Here is a 15,354-nt window from a genome sequence, read left to right on the forward strand (position 1 = left end):
ATCGCGTCGTATTTCATTAGCCTCGTAACGAGGAAATTTATCAGACGAACCGGCGTCACTTAGAACGACATCGTTCATTCTTCCGAGCGTTGGCCTCAAGATGCTTCTCGAAAAAATTCATGGGTCGCGTCGTATTTTACGAGGGTGAACCAGTGCGCAGATCAGAGTATCTCTGTGTGTTTCTCGGCCAGGGCGACAAAACTTTTTCGCGCTTAAGACGTAATTAATAATCCTGAATATGCCTGCCGTGACGTCTTCTACGTGGACGTATACAATTGCTGCACTAGCTATTCTAGTGTCCGGATAGGAGAGCTTCAACATAATGGAGGGGTCCCTAGAAAACACAGAGCGAACATCGCCATCCGACTACACTCTCACGCCCACCATAGTATGCACGTATATACGTTCGTATATTATCGCGTGAACCGACCCGCGTGCATGCTTTTACGCAAATTGTCGTGCAATATTCGCGCTAGCTTTAAACCGAATTCATAACGTCGACAAACTGCATCCTCCAAGTATTAAGGTATTAAAGTAATTGTTCGCAGTAGATATAATACGAGCGAACCGGACACGAAACGCGAATAATTAATTATCGCACCTCCTTGTAAATGACGACCTACGCGATATTCCATCGACCTCGGATAAATTCGTGTGTCATCGTCGTCAACTTTTTCCCTGGCGAGTGGTTTTCTCGCACGAAGAGAACACAAGCTTGTGTTTCTTTCTGCAAGTTGTAGGTAAACGACGATGCAATCTACGAGAGGCCTGACATCTCCTCTCGTTGGTTTGTTTCCATGCAATTGGCTGTATGGCTTAATTAGAGCGGTCGTAATAAACGAACCCTGCAGGGAAGAGTTTAGAGTTATAAAGAGCAGAGAAGAACGGTGGAAGGGCGAGAAGGAAGAGAGGGAGGGACGAGATTGCGTGTCGTTTTGTCCCGGTGAATCGCTGGCCAGATTTTCCACCGGTGATAGTAATTCGTCCCTAACGTGGACTTTGCTCGAAACACGCGGACATTCGATGCTCCGGGGTTTCTTCCAATTTGTTCTGCTTCTTTGTCATGGTAGCCGGGCTTTTGGTCGTTCGCCGAAAAGCTTGGTGCAGAGTTAGAAAAATGTAATTACCAAGAGTTACGATGTTTCGTGGTTTTGCTTTTTTTAGTACGTATGACACGCAGGATAGTTAATCCTGTAGACTGAATTAGATTTTCAAAGACGAGTCTTTCAAAGATGCGAAGTCTTATACATGCTGTGTAAATATTTGTGGTTTGCTATCTCGCGCTTAACGTTACGATTATGATAACTACGCTGTCCGATCAAGTGTAATCTTTGTGAAAATAGAAATAAATTCGCTTCCTTTCGTTACTTCGCGGTGACAACGCGTGTTTCCAATCGCGTTGTTTTCTGGTTTTTTCTTCTTCCACATCGACTCTCTTCGATTCGCTACCACACGAACCAACGACGCAACATTGATACGAAACAATCATACAATTGACGTTACGCAACTTGGCAACATTATATCTTTAAGAAGAGAATCTGTCGATCCTATACACCGTGTCATTAAAGATACAAACCCACCGAATCTCCTAACACAACTGTGACAAAACTGCAACGTTACGTCGAAGTTCTGTATACTTGTATAACCAGAAAGAAGAAACACATCCAGCTGTTTTGTAATTCTCGCTGGAATCAAAAAGACCCGGGTGTCGGAAAACGACCAGTCCCCAAACACAGGTAAAAAGACACGGAAGCGCGGGGAAGATCGGCAGGACAGTGTAAACGAGACGTAGCCGTGAACGATAACGAACTAGAAAAGTACATTTGGAGATTAGTTTTCGCGGTAGAGTAGAAAGCGAGTTAGCCTAGATGCTACATAGAGGAGAGAAAAAGAGTAGATGACGTCACGATCTCGTCGGGTCTCGAACAAGCTACCTCGTGAACGAGATAACACGAAATGGAGAGGGCGGATGAGTCTGTTAGCGATGAAAATAATAGGGCCGCTGGAAAGTGCAGGCCGCGCGACGCAAGCGCCAGGGGGGTTTGCTCCAAGTGGTGCTCGAAACAGCTTCGGCATGAAGAAGAACAGAGACGTCGAACGGGAAAGACGACAGAGATAGAGGGAGACCGTCGCCTATCAGGATAGAAAAGTGTAAGAATGGAGAGTGGCGGCGGAAAGAGCACAGAGAGGGTGGAAAAGGATGGACCTGGGATGGCTGTACGTTGAGAGCCGAGAAATAAGTTTCGGGAGGGTGATAAATCGGCGAGCTTCGCGAGAAGTGAGAACACGCTTGCTATACTACGTGTACGAAACGAGCCTCGGTAGAGACGGACCACCGAGGAAGATGAGACCATAGGAGAGAAGCAAACACGGAAGCGAGATTCGTTTGTTGAGAGGTGGACACAGTGTCGAGAGAGAAGTAGAGGACGAGAGAGTGGTATCGCAAGAAACGTGGATCTCGTTGGTCGAGTTTTCGCTCTTTAACCCTTTTACGAGGCGGTAGCCACGCAGACGTATGGCTGTTCGGTGCACTTGACCGAGCCCTTATGATTGTGCCGCACGAGCCGTGTCACACGACGTAGAAAAAGATATAAAGTTGTCGCCGACGTGGATACTGACGTCTTTACCAGCGTATCAAAGAACGACTTTGACGTACAAGAGAGTATCGTCGGAGTGGTATCGAACCTTTTAGAATGTGAAACGTCGTGTAAAATATCGTGGATCGAGAGAGGCTGTACAGCTTAAAGACGCTACGAGCGAAAGAAAAAGATAGTGGAAGAATTCGGTACGCGTCGGACAGTAGAAAGTGTCTTTCGGTCAGACTCGCGTCGCTTCGCTTTGGTATTCTCGTGACATGATCATCAACCATATAACGTTTGATTACGTAACGATTTAAAAGATTAAACGCGGCTACAATGAACCGGTTCTTCCTGAAAAATCTTACCATTCAAATTGCTTAACTCGATCTTGGTTATCTCCGATCATCGAGCCGCCAACGTCTAAATTCGCTCTACCTTTCCAGCAACGTTGAACGCTTCCCTTAATGATACCGAAAGAAAACAGACTCACCTGAAACAGAAAGATTAACGGGTTCGTTAAAGAACGGTAACTCGAGTTTAATGAAATTTCAAGCTATTTAGAATCTCATCGAAAGAACAATAAATATTACAGGTCGAGCAGAGAATTCATCGCGAATGAATTGCGTAATGACTGGTCCGTGTTCTCGCTTGGCCTTCGTTATAAGGATCCCAAAGTTATTGGGTAAGGATAAAATTAATTAGCTTAATTAGCATCTTTGGGCGCGCCATAATTCTCTTTCATTAACGGAGCAAACTAGAATACCTGCACCCGGTATATATGTACGTATGTTTGCATGTACATATAATATATGTACAGGAATTACATCTTGCCGTTTCGCTACCAAGCAACCGGACGCCAGAAATGCGAGACATTTTTCTTCCGGAATAATTTTTACAAAGAGCTGAGCGCGCTCGCGCGCGCCAATGCCGCACGCCCACCGTTATGCTAGCCTTTTCCGCGTGCAGCTTCTGCGGTTTCTACCGGAGGTGCACGCGCTCTTCTCATCAGCTCGAAATGCGAGGTCTCAAAAACCGTGCCATCGACTCTCTCCGTCTCTCTTTCTCTTTTCTCTGTCCCCCCCCCCCCCTTTTCCATATCTTTCTTTCTCTTTCACTGCGGCGAGTCGAGACCGGGAGAAAATCCACAGGAAAAATCGCGGGGGATATTCAAATTTCGACGGTTCTGCCGGCGTGTATCTCACGGTTTCCTACTCTACCCTTCTATCTCTCGCTTTTCTCATACTCTTTTACGCTTCTTCTTCGGGCTCAATTTATGTTAGTGCCGGGGAAAATCCGAACGCCACACGACCGCAATCATTATGAAGATATTTTTCCGCGTGAAAGTCGAGTGAGAAAGCTCCTTTCGCCGGGCTTGAAAATGTGGCTCGGTTTAATTATGTTAACTACAAAGGTGATTAATGATACCGGGAATTTTTTTTAATAGGATCAAGAATTTGTTCGTTAACATTTAATTAAAAGTCTGATTAACTGTCTCTCAAGTAAAAAATTTTAAATCCGATATAAAGCTCTCGTATTCTTATTCGGGAAGATCGATTATAATAAAGTTGGAATTAAACCGTCGCCGCGGCGTCGCTGCGCCGATCAGTCAACGTAAAAATTTTTTAATATTACTCGCAATGATAATAGTTACACTACGGATATTTATACAGATTTTTATGATTCAGTTAAATATATATTATTTAAATTCGTACGTATTTCATAAGGAGAAATTTGTTCCATCTATTATTCCACGCAATATTATAACGAATACTTTGCTTTAGATATTTTATGCACTTTCCTTTCTTTAAACTTCAAATATATATTTTTGCTAATGAATAAACATCGGTAATTTAATAGTCACTTCTGTAATAGACAATCACAACGTATGGGATTGACAAATTTGTATCGCTACTCCGAAACAAATGCAACAAAGTTTTCCAACTGAACCCAGTTTCGATTAATCTTTCTCTCTGTGAATCGTCATCGTGGTAGTTGAAATTTCGCCGGCTGGCCAGGAACGTCGATTTATATCGCGCCAGTGAATAAGAAGAGATTTTTCCAGTATCTCCGACAGCGCGTTTTTACGCTTGCTTTCGAGATTAAAAAGACCGATCGAATTGTCCGGTGAGCGTCCAGCTACTGTTTACGAGAAAGGGAAGAACTCATAATTTCAAAGCGTTGACAATATCTCTCTGGACGTTGACGCGGAGTCGCGAGGGCAAAAAGGGAGAACGAGGATGCGGGAAAAAATAAAAGAAAGTATGAAGTGGATAATATGCATATGCATGTAAAAAGAGAGGAATAAGGAAATGAAAAAGAAACAAGAGCGATACAGGAACGAGAAAGTAGTGAAAAATGTTCCGCGAGTGGCGTCGAGGGGAGCAGCATATTTGAATTATGAGATTTAAATGTGCCACGGACGTGGTTAGCGTCGCGCAAGGTGTAGCTTTTCCAGTGTGTGCGTGGCTGTGCGCGTTTCCATGCGTATTCGTCGTACCTCTCAATTTCGTAACATTCTCTGGTTACGCGGATTCAAGCGCGTGTACGAGCGAAAAAGTGATTAAAGGCGAAGAACACAAGCGAACGGCGTTACCGGATAAAAGAATAACGCTTCGTTAGACCGAGTCGGATACTTTTTTCATGACTTCTGCCGGTTCATGGAACGAGCACGTCACGGAAACTATGATCTACAAGCGTTGTTGTTCGACGCACTCCAATCATCCGTCTTCCTGTTGCGCTACGATGAAACTTGAAATGGAATTGAATCTTTCGCTCTTCTCGTTCTTTCTATTCTTCTTTTTTTCTTTTTTTTTTTTTTGTTTTTCATCCTAGATATTCCTTCAAGATTCCCGAGCGCATTAAAATTTTATGAACTTTAACAATTTGATGAATCGTAGCTCAAGTATCTTGCCACTTGGATACCAGAGTCGTCAGTTCCTTATCGTGGAAAATGAATGTCTTTCCAAGTGGCACGTTGAATTGTTCCATGTTGGATGCTTTCGTAAACCATAGTTTTATCCGTACTCTTATACCAAAATACGATAGGACGCAACGATTTTTGGAAAGCGACGATAGTAGCAGAACGACGCAGATACGTGGAGTAGGGTGGGGGAATTGGACGCGGTTGGAATACGAAAAGATTTGCAATAGTCGCAAAGAGTCTAGCTAAGAAGCCCCTTCTTCCCGTCGGTTCGTTCGTCGGTTCGTGCGAAATTTATACGCAGCCAGAGTAGAAAACCGCTATCTTTTAATTTATGCGCCGTCCTGGGAATTTAATATTCTCGAAGCGTCTGGGGCGCGTGCCGCCACCGACAGCCTTTTCTCGCAGTCGACCAGGCAAAAGGGAGTCGGAAAACCAACCGACCAACGAAAGAAGGAGAAGAAACGAGAGAAAGAACGGAAAACGGTGATGAAGGTGGATCGAGAGAAAAAAAAAAAGAAGAAAGAAGAAGATCTGGAAGAGGGAAAAAGTCGGGGGAATCGAGGGCTGTAAGAGTCTCGAGGGCCCTGTTTTGCTGGGCCCAACCTTTGCATCACAAAAAGGGTTAACGACGCGAACGAGCGACTCGCGAATTAGGCATAGCAGTCTCTCTCCTCTCGTTTTCTTTTCTCCTTCTCGACCGTAGCGATTTCGTGAACCATGAAAGCACTGGCATCCCTTTGACGACCGGATCGTTTCGCGTCGCTGATGAAATTCCAGTCTTCCTCCGGGCTCGAACACGGGACACGGGACACGGTACGTACTCTACGATTCTCAATGTATATATTTTTCGGCACGAGGATCGCGACATCGAGCAATTCGCGAAAACAAATTCTACCTTTCAGTCGTCTGCGTTTAACGCCGGTTTACGATTAAACAAGAGATTTTAGAAACGAAAGGAATTTGTTAGTTTCAAAGATGCAAGTTTTTTGATAATAGTCGATGAGCTGACAACATTTTGAGAAATTATTGAGATAAGCGATATTTTAATGTCATCGACATTTTTGTATTACGACGTGTAATATTTTGAAATCTTAACGATGCATCCCTGTAGTCTTCGTATATCAATATTCTTGTTTTATGGTGCTATAAATTTAGATGTTTATAGACGCAAGTAAAGCGTCTATCTGTCTCACCCTTTAAATATTCTAACCGGTACTTTCCTTTAGGTATTTTGTACATCCTTGCGTATCATGTATACAGTTTTGCATCTTTATATTTTCCATAAATGCGTCAGCATTCGGTATTCCAATAACAACGAGTAATAATTCGTTATTCGAAGATAAGAAAAAAAAAAATGATCGAAACGGTTAAGGTATATCGAAACGTGGCGAATGTAGCGTTACAAGCGACGACTAATTAGGAGTATCGCTATCTTGCGAAGCGCAGCTGAGCACACCGCTGAAATGTTGCGTTGTTTCGCGCGAGGAGATCAAATATGCGCTTGGATTACTCCGGATTATATTCGTACATCGGTAACGCGGCCGATTGGTGCCCAGTAATTCGCCGGAAATAATAGGGCACACGTAACGCGCTCATCCGCGTCGCGAATAACATTATCCGCGTATAGGATAAAACAGGGAACACGGGTTTCTGTGCGCGTGGAATTTCCTGTTAAACGCCTTGCGATCATCCGATTAGCGAGTAAATTAACAATAATGTAACAGGAGGTGAAATTAGGTAATTATACAAAATCAAATATCGAAGGAAGCTTTAACGTACATCAAACATATACGAAACAAGTGTATCTACGTTGTTATCGAACTAAAGAAAGCGTCGATTATTTCAACACGATACACCACGATGCTTCTTTTACTCGTGTTTTAAATCCGCGCTTTAAATTTCTCAGCTAGCAGGAAATAGTTTCAAAACGGGGTATAGCTAGAAGCGTAAATCGCTTATTAGCCGGCGCTGCGTGTCGAAGAGAGATTGCTGAGCTAATTAACGACGATGCCAGCACTTTCGGGCACGTTTCTTCCGTTGCCGCTCGTTAGAAATACGCCATCATCGTGAGAGTTGCCGCGCGTAAAGTCACCGGATGAAAAGCGTCACCGCTCGCGAATTAATATCGCGAATTTACCGGCTGGTTCTTCTCGCTTTTTGTACCACGCCAACCATGAAACCCGTGCTGGCATCCCTTTGACATTCTATCCAATTCGCTCGTAACGTCGTCGCCGAGAACGAAACCTTCGAGCGTCATTTTGGACCGTATAATTGCCACCAAAGTAGAAGCGTAAGGGAAAGGCGTCGAGACGGCGAGGCGGCGAGAAGAAAATTCCAAGGCGCTCGGTGACAAAGTCCAAGTCGAACCCCTGTTCGTTCTCGTTTCTCAGAGGTCGAACATTGATACCGACCCCTCTCGTTCTACGCAATCTCGCGTCTACTAGGCTGCATGTAACGTCTCACGAAGCGTGCATGTAAGAAAACTTTGAGAAACGATGAAACGACGTTTATTAGAAAATAGCCCGTCGTTTCCGCCGCTCAGAGAATGGCTACGATTAGATTCTTGCAAACGCTCGTCGCAGTTCGCACCGTGTTACACGTAACCGAGTTTCCAGTCGCTACGTAATGCGATAGCTGGCGCATTTACATGCGTCTCGGGCGTTTAAACGTAACGCGAATCGTGCACGGCTGGCTACCTCTGAGAGCTTTTAGCCACGTCGCTTGCTTCTCAAGCTGACGCGTAATGACGGTCAATTGGGGAATGCGATACGGAAATCCTTGTTATCGGCACGATAAAACGAGTTCATTCGTTATACGGGATGTTTGTGTAGAAAAGGAGGATGAGTTGTTTGATTCTTGACAAACGAAGGCTGAGTCATTGTCATCGTGAGCGTTGGATAGCTTATTTCGTAGCGACAAAAGCGCAGAGTCCACTGAAAATGCTTCTTACCCCTATGCGATATTTAGATTGCAGATAATTGTAAAAAAATTCACATTTCGGCGAATACAATTTAAGAAACTTAGGTAGAAAATTATTTTATCGAGTAAATGTCAGGGAAAGAGTATCGTGTTTTAGATACTTCATGTGCATTTTGCGCGTTTTGGCATCTTGTAATTTTCCATAAATTATGTTGCAATTGATCTATTTTTAAAATAAAATCGTTCGTATTGTTTGATCGAACAACGCGTAAATCTAAGTTACTTTAGAAAGTAACAAATGCGAAATACGGTACAACGTTTTTACGATACAATCCTCTTCGCGGGACCGTTATAAGATGTCCGTCTTATGATAATTCCTTAACGTTTGACATCTTATATCGGTCTACTTTATGAAGAACTTGCGAAATGGAAAGGAGGAGAAAATTAATCATGCGCGTGTATATATGTTAATTACGCGAAATTGGTTATTCAACGCGACAGAGGTCTGAAGCGAGGGTGTCTTTACGGCGGAACTTTCTTTCCCTCGGCGCTTAATGGGCCAAAGTTTCAGCGGTAGCGAGGACGAAGCACGATTTCAGACTTCTTAACCAGGCTGGAGTAACGTCCGCGGATAATAACCTAATTATTATTTTGGCATTAATACGGGAAACACTCGAGCTCGTGGAAATGAAAGTTAGAAGAGTTTATAGTATGGTTTATATACACCATGTAATTAGTATACTATATCGGACATTGATATCAAATACCTATAACTTGCTATTGTACAACTAAACCCGGTATAACATTGAATGGACTAGTTAAGGCAAATGTCAACAAGACAAGGCAAAGTGAGTTGCTTAATTTACTAGTTGACTCAGTCAGCTATAATTGACCCAAGCTAAACTAGCTCTGAGAGGCCACCAATTATACTCGTACGTAGATACTAGACTAATATCTCGCTCAACTTGCCCATTTAAATTATCATCGACTCATCTGGAAAACAATCGTGTCCCTCCGTACGATATTTTACGTAATACTTTTTACACAATATCATACAAATTGACTATCGTCCTTCCTCCAGGCGAGTATGACTGTACTCGATGTATACGAACCAGATGATCATTCATAATTTTCAAATGCCTGCAATCTAAATTTCATCGCCTCGATGACTTTTACGACATCCAAACGATCCTGAGTTTGACTACGTTATCTTTATAATCTCGAGACAAACTCGAGTGCCAACAACGCAACGATCCCCGTAACTTTAATGTAATTTCCTCCATTTATGATTGCTATCGTGATACGACTGTCGTGACTCGCAACTGTCCTTCGCCATAAATGACACTTTTACGTATTTCGTTCGTTATCCATGAACTAGCGCGATTATTATACGTTGATTTTGTTGTCGAAGCGCGTGACGAGTTGGAAAGACATCGTTAGATGACGCGACTCTCCACGGGAGAAAATTATTCCCCAAAGGGTTAGAGCAAACAGGCAGCACGGTACGTTCTCATTAAGGTGGACGTCGTTTATGAGGAGAGAAATGAGCTCTTCCATCGAAGAACACCGTTGGAGAACTGGAAAAGGAGATAGAATAATCGGGAGCGGTCCTCGCGGCTTCCTCGTTTTTCACCGCGACGTCAGTTACAAGGTTGTTCCACTCGACGGAGCAATTATCTTTCGCCAAAGTGATCCGTCGGCCTGATTCTAGTGTCGCGAACACCGCTCATGGAACGAATTTCTGTTAACTGAATTTTTCTTATCGCTTTTGCCCGCTGAATTTCCGTTGTATCCACTTACACCACTCTCACTGCCCCACCTGTTCCGCGAAATTGAGAAAGAATCGCGATGAACAATCGTGTTTTGCCATTTGTCGGATCCCGTAATCGAGGTAGAACCGTTCTATTGTTTTTTCTAGAAACACCGAATGACGTGAATGGACTGCAGGCAAATTGCAAATTTATTTAGAGGCACAAAGCCTTCTTGTTAACGCAGCTTGTTGGATTTAATCGTTAAATAACAATTCTGTCCCGCTATGCTGCCGAACGCGCGCTAATAAACAGAAAATACGGAAAGCGTAACGTTAAATCGCGGATTATAAAACGTTGAAAGTTCAAGTGGCTTTACGCGCAAGCGAATGTACAAAAATCTAACTGCATACGGTGGATGCGTACCTACCTATAACGACGTCCCTTGTTCGGCTGACACACGATAACCTGAGTCAATCTCGCTATTCGTCCATGAAACACCGCGATCGATAGAAATTCAGCAGGTGAAAAACATCTGCTTTAAATTCTCTCTTCTGTTACACCACTCGAACTGCATCTACGAATCGAAAAATATCCACGTTTCTCAACGGCTACTCTATGATACAATTTCTAAAGATCGAAATCGTAAATTCGACCGACTAACCAACTCGACTATTCGCCCAAAGAGTATGAAAGAGAACTTCTGGCAATTTAGCCCAAGACGATCGGATCTGCTTGAAATAAATAAAAAGCAGAATCACCATACCGACGAATCAAAACCATGTCTTCGCTTTAACCGGTCCAACTATTCGTCCGTGAAATATCACAATTTATAGGGAGAGATTCGTCAGGCCAAAAAGATCCTTCCCAGCCTCTCCTCTCTAATCTTGCTCAATTATCTCTTAAATAACGGACGATAAGCGTGGCGAGGGGTGGGGCGAGGTTAAAGAAGAGGGACAGAGTTGCGACCTTAATGATCCTGATAGAGTGTGAAATTGAAAAAGGAGGACGGATCCGAACGAAACCATTAAATCGACCAAGTGGCCCGACCTTTCGACCCGCTGCTGCCCGGAATCTTCCGGTTCGAGTAAATTGAAAGTATAAATTACAGATAAGGGATGCGGGGTCTGAGGGTGGCGCGGCATCACAGCCTCGGCAATGGCTCGGGAAGTCAGTCAGTTATGCCTCGAGCGTGATGCTCGTACCAAATCAAGCCAGCTCGAGTTAGGACTAGCCGGCCGTACATCCAGATATCTCTGCGGAACCTCTCCTTTCTGAACGTCTAGTCTGTGGACGTGAACGACCTGTATGGCAAGTATCTTTGCGAATCGCTTCAGTGTATGCCTGGCACGATGCTTTCGACGTAAGTGGAAATATTTCAGGGGCTGAAGCTTGCCGCCATTTTCCGCAAGAAATGGGAACGTTGGGTTATTAGTCAACTTCGTGTCTTGGGGAACCGGTGGTCTTCGAACGGATCCCAACGATCGACTATTAAATTTGAATCAACATTTACGAGAAACATTTACGAGAAACAGTCTCTCGCTTTTTATCGTTAAATATACATCGCTGTATTTCACTGTATATCGACACGCATTCGTCGTTCGTAATTTTATTGGAATTTTGATGTATAGTTAAGAGATAGAGACGCGGGGTCGACAAGTTTGATCTCGAGAATACTCGGTCGTTCAAACGGTTCACTGTATTTTAGAATTTCTCATAAATGAATAAATATGCTAATCAATTTGTTTTATCTCTTACGTCTAAGAGCGTATTCATTACTATTCATCGAAATAAATACAGAAAGCTTTTTTATTCTTAGATCGTTAGATATAGTTGAAAGAACCTTTTACGAAACATGCATTTTGATATATAGGTGTATCTTCTAGTTTGATTATTTTGGCAAAATTTTATTTATTTTGCAGATATAAAAGGAACAAAGTTTTCTAAAAAAAATCTGTTATAACAATCAATTTAAACTTCATCTAATAAAACCAAAACTAAAGCTTTCGATGTAATTTACTTAATTTGGCATTTTGCGTTCGGAGAAAATCTCCTCAATTAGCCCGTATAATTTTACTTCGCTAATTGAAACACGCAGTAATGCTGTGGTCACGGGTTAAAACAATTGTGTCGTACATTCTTCAGGGAATCTTTCACAGAAGACACGCTAATAATAGAATCGACAAATAAAGACCGGGCGTATTTGATTCGTCTTTATTCTATCTACAGAGCTACGCGACATCCGCAGAGTATCAATTTAAGCTCCATCATGCGACTACAAGGGAGAAATCTCGAAGCGAGACGCGGCACGCCGGTATTGTGCATTATCTGATCAGCCCGATCGGAATCAGCGATGGATCTTTCGCGGCGGAAGAAGTTCCGGGCGGTGCCGATAAAATATTCAGAGCGCGCCATCAGCCCCGGCCTGGAAAATTAGATTCGTCCGGAGTTGGAAAACCTCCATTACTATTACGTCGCTGGGGTAAAGTAATCCGAGAATGAGACTTGCGTAAGGCCAGAAAAGCGTTTATATTTTCAAGATTTCGTGCGACGCGACGCCATTGGAATTCCTGCCTGCGAGTTCTCCCCTTATATCACGGGCAAAACAATTTTTGCAAGAAAATAAACGTGACGCGAATGAATATCTGGATGGATCGAAAAGGCGTCTCTGCCGCTACCTTCGTACAGGAATATTTCAATGTTCGTTATTCTTATTTCTCTTTTTCTTCCGTCTTTTTTCCCTCCTACCTCTCTTTCCTTGCCCGATATCGTTTCAGTTTGTCGCAAAGTCTATCTCATCATTTGCGCTGGTTAGTCTGATATTTACGAAGATCCGCAACATCCAGAGATATTATGAGGAGAAAAAACGTATCGTTGGTTTACGGCGGATGGAAGGGTGCGTGAATTTATGGGACGAGGGCAGCGTGGAAAGAAAGAGGGAATCCAGGTTGTTTGCCCATAAATACAAATAACAGGCACATTTGGAGACGTAATGGTTAGCTCGCGGTGGCAACCCTCTTCTTCGACTTCGAATCAAAGTCAAGAATCGTCGATAGATACACGAAATATTTTACTTATCGTTATATTCTTGGTAAAATATAAACAGACTAAATAATCGAACAACAAGGGCAATTATTCTAACAGAATTTCATGTCGAGTAATTGTACGCTTCGTGTGCGGAATTGATACCAGAATACGTATATATATATATATATATTCCATTATCCTGTGATTTACAGGCGAATAGGAACACGCGAGCTTGTTAATGACAATGGAGCACAAGATGCGAGTACATTAACGTGGCAGCCAAGTTGACACTGAAACTCGGATCGAAGCACTCTGGTTCGGGTGTTTCGAACGGGGTCGATAAAGATCTCCAAAGCGACGAGGTTCAAAGAGTTTCCGGGGCCACGTTATTATGCCTGCGCCGGCCGGTGTTCAATTAATTGGAACCGAAAATGAAGTCCCTCGGGAGCTGTCTAATTAATCGAGTCGATACAAAGCGCACGATGACGCAAGGAACACTTAATTGAACCGATCCTGTGATCGAGTTGTCTTTCCTGTTTTTTATAACGAGTGTGTCCATCGCGATAGAAACGACAAATCGTACTTTTAAATTCTTCAAAGAAGGAAAAAAGGAAAAGATGAGATCGTTGACTTATGGAATTTAGTAGAAGTTTTAATAGAATAGTAATAATAGTTAGTAATAACACTCGACGTTATCGTAGATAGACTGCGCACGTTTGCATATTCTCGCGAAAGTAATATTTATATATTTTTGATCGATATACTTGGTTCTGCTAATTTTTCCACCGTAAAATTTCCCATAAATGCGTAAACATCCGTGGTTTAATTACAACTGAATTTGATCAAAGTATTTCAAGTATACTTACGTTATTTCATCTCATAAGGTTAAATTTTCATATTCCCTACGACACCTCTCGTTTCAGAATTCAAAGCAAATTTACACAAGACACTAAATTACTCCATTATTTAATAACGCATCATACTTCACCCGCATCTCACGAAATCTCGCGCAAATCTCAATTAATTACAGAGCACCTTGCCATTCGTTTTCACACGCAGCCGCCACCCCATCCGCGCGTCGGCGATGTCTCGAGGGGAACTATTCCGAAATTTGGCTCGCGACATATTTTCGTAATTCATCGGCCGTAATTTACGATAGTCGGCCCACCGTCTTGCCAGACTTCGCGTGTCTCGTCCCCCGGGACTATATTCGTCTAATAAACATTATGGAAAACGCTCTGGATGATACACGGCCGCAGTTAAATTACTTTAATCCGTTAGAGCGGAGAGTGAGGGGGCGAAAACGTGACGCGAGCGGACGAATTTCGCGCCAGCGAACTCGTGTTCGCGGCCGAGCGGCAAGATAAAAGGCTATTACCGAGATGAAACATTTTTCGTGTACGGCCGCTTTCCGCCTGATTACCAGACCTTTGATTAATCCGGCAGCTACGTTCCTGCTGAAACTTTAATTTCCCGAATACGACGCCGGATCGGTAAATTCGCGTTATGGTACACGGGGACGGCTCCTTATCCAGCTCGATGTAAAGCAGAAATTCCGCCAATAGATAATAAATTTATACCGCGGGATAATAGGATTTAATGAGCGAATAAGGGATCGTTATGCTCATCTCGATTATCTTGGTTAACGTAAAGTATTTAGGTGGACGAGCACGTCGTACCATTAAGTTTCTATCGCCGGCACGTTGATTTCATTAACTCTCAGATGCACAACGGAGACGAAGAGAAATCGTTACGTATGGTCCGTTGAAGGTAATTTAAAGGGAACCGTAAACACGAGTTCCGCCATTTCCAAGTAGCGCAGGTATTTGTTAGAACGTTCGTGAAGGATGTTCGATGAAAAGGCGTGGGAAAAGGAGGTCTGGCGCCGCATCCCCGAAATTTCGAATGTTTCGTGGAAAGCAGCAATTCCCAGCGGGCGAACGTTCGCCCGTTAACTAAACTTATCGCGCTTTATTTATCGCGCAGGCGTTTAGCCGGCATTTAATTAGCTCGGCAAATGCATCACTTTCGTTTCGCGGCAGCAAAGTTCGCGCGAGCATATTTGGAAAACAAGGAAACTAACTTTCCCCGGGCCCAGCTGCTCTCTCGCTCGTCGATTCTCCCCTTTGCCAGGTGAGCCTCGGCGATTCGAAGCGTT

General features: G+C 43.3%; 1 protein-coding gene across 4 annotated transcripts in view; it reads right to left on the bottom strand.

The window, feature by feature from the left end:
* The window catches only part of LOC126869684 (lachesin-like), a 283,334-nt gene that overhangs the window by 131,771 nt on the left and 136,209 nt on the right, over positions 1–15,354 (bottom strand). Inside the window, exon 2 of one of the 4 annotated variants that reach the window (XM_050626531.1) lies at positions 2,945–3,069. The exons of the other annotated variants lie outside the window; for them this stretch is intronic. The gene's annotated coding sequence lies outside the window, so the exon portion shown is untranslated. The remainder of the gene's footprint in view (positions 1–2,944; positions 3,070–15,354) is intronic. 4 annotated transcript variants of the gene reach the window in all.

The sequence above is a fragment of the Bombus huntii genome, chromosome 9 (genome assembly GCF_024542735.1).
Source record: "Bombus huntii isolate Logan2020A chromosome 9, iyBomHunt1.1, whole genome shotgun sequence".
NCBI lineage: Eukaryota > Metazoa > Arthropoda > Insecta > Hymenoptera > Apidae > Bombus > Bombus huntii.